Source organism: Equus przewalskii, chromosome 19, assembly GCF_037783145.1.
Source record: "Equus przewalskii isolate Varuska chromosome 19, EquPr2, whole genome shotgun sequence".
NCBI lineage: Eukaryota > Metazoa > Chordata > Mammalia > Perissodactyla > Equidae > Equus > Equus przewalskii.
The window spans coordinates 55,252,353-55,254,117 of NC_091849.1; the positions used below are offsets into that span (position 1 = coordinate 55,252,353).

The following is a 1,765-nucleotide window of genomic DNA, read 5'->3' on the forward strand; positions in this document are numbered from 1 at the left end:
TTTGGCTTTTCTGATTTTCTTCCTGTTGTTGTTTTCCAATTTCATACCATTGTGCTCAGAAAAGATGCTTGGTATTATTTCAATCTTCTTAAATTTATTGAGCCTTGTTTTGTGGCCTAATATATGTTCTATCCTGGAGAATGTTCCATGTGCATTTTAAAAGAATGTATATTCTGTGGTTTTTGGATGGAATGTTTGGTATATATCTACTAAGTTCATCTGGTCTAATGTGTCATTTAAGGCCAATGTTTCCTGATTGATTTTCTATTTGGATGATCTATCCATTGGTGTAAGTGGAGTGTCAAAGTCCTGTACTATTATCGTGTTGCTATCTCTTTCTCCTTTTATGTCTGTTATTAACTGCTTTATATATTTAGGTGCTCCTATGTTGGGTGTGTAGATATTTACAAGTGTTATAGCCTCTTGTTGGATTGTTCCCTTTATCTTTACGTAATGCCCTTCTTTTTCTCTTGTTACAGTTTTTGTTTTAAAGTCATTTTTTGTGATATAAGTATTGCTACCCCAGTGTTCTTTGCATTGCCATTTGCATGGAGTATCTTTTTCCATCCCTTCACTTTCAGTTTGTGAGCACCTTTAGGTCTGATGTGTGTCTCTTGTTTCCAGCATATATGTGAGTCTTGTTTTTTTTATCCAATCAGTCACCCTATGCCTTTTGGTTGGAGTATTTAGTACATTGACATTTAAAGTAGCTATTGATAAGAATATACTTATTGCCATTTTGTTACTTTTTTGCTGGGTGTCTTAGTAGTTCTTCTCTGTTCCATTCTTCTTCTCTTGCTCTCTTCCCTTCTGGCTTGATGACTTTCTTTAGTATTATGTTTGGGTTCCTTTATCTACTTTTTGTTGCCTACTGTCTTTTTGCCTTTACTAGTGATTTTTTTTTTAAATTTTTATTTTTTTCGGATGTACATATTTCGAATTCTGTATACATTACATCATGTTCACCACCTGAACACTAATTATAGTCCATCCCCTCACATGTGACCCTAATCACCCCTTTTGCCCTCCTCCCTACACCCTTCCCCAAAGGTAACCACCAGTCCAATCTCCAATGCTATGTGTTTTTTTTTTTTTTGTAGTTTTTATCTTCTACTTATGAGTGAGATCATATGGTATTTGACTTTCTCCCTCTGACTTATTTCACTCAGCATAATACCCTCAAGGTCCATCCATGTTGTCACAAATGGCCGGATTTTGTCATTTCTTATGGCTGAGTAGTAATTGCTTCTCGGCCTTTTGGCTAAGATCAAGTGTAGTACCAGTGATTTTATTGGTAATAATTTTCTTATTCCTATTTGTAGTCTTCTCTTTTCCACTTAAATAAGTCCCTTTAGCATTTGTTTTAAGGCTGGTTTCTTGGTGATAAACTCGTTTAGTTTTTGCTTGTCTGGGAAGCTCTTTATTTCTCCTTCCATTCTGAATGATAACCTTGCTGGGTTGAGTATTCTTGGCTGTAGGTTTTTTCCTTTCAGAACTTTGAATATATCATGACACTCCCTTCTAGTCTGTAAAGTTTCCACTGGGAAGTCAGCTGATAGCCTTATGGGATTTCCTTTGTGTGTAGCTTGTTGCCTTTCTCTTGCAGCTTTTAGGATTCTCTCTTTATCTTTAATTCTTGACATTTTAATTATAATATGTCTTGTTGTGGGCTTCCTTGGGTTTATCATGTTTGGTGCTCTCTATGCATCCTGTACCAGGATATCTGTTTCCTTCCTTAAGTTAGGAAAATATTAAGCTACTATTT

General features: G+C 35.5%; 1 pseudogene; it reads left to right on the plus strand.

The window, feature by feature from the left end:
• The first annotated feature begins 1,241 nt into the window (after nucleotides 1-1,241).
• LOC139077568 (U2 spliceosomal RNA) lies at nucleotides 1,242-1,332 on the plus strand (annotated as a pseudogene).
• The last annotated feature ends 433 nt before the right edge of the window (nucleotides 1,333-1,765 follow it).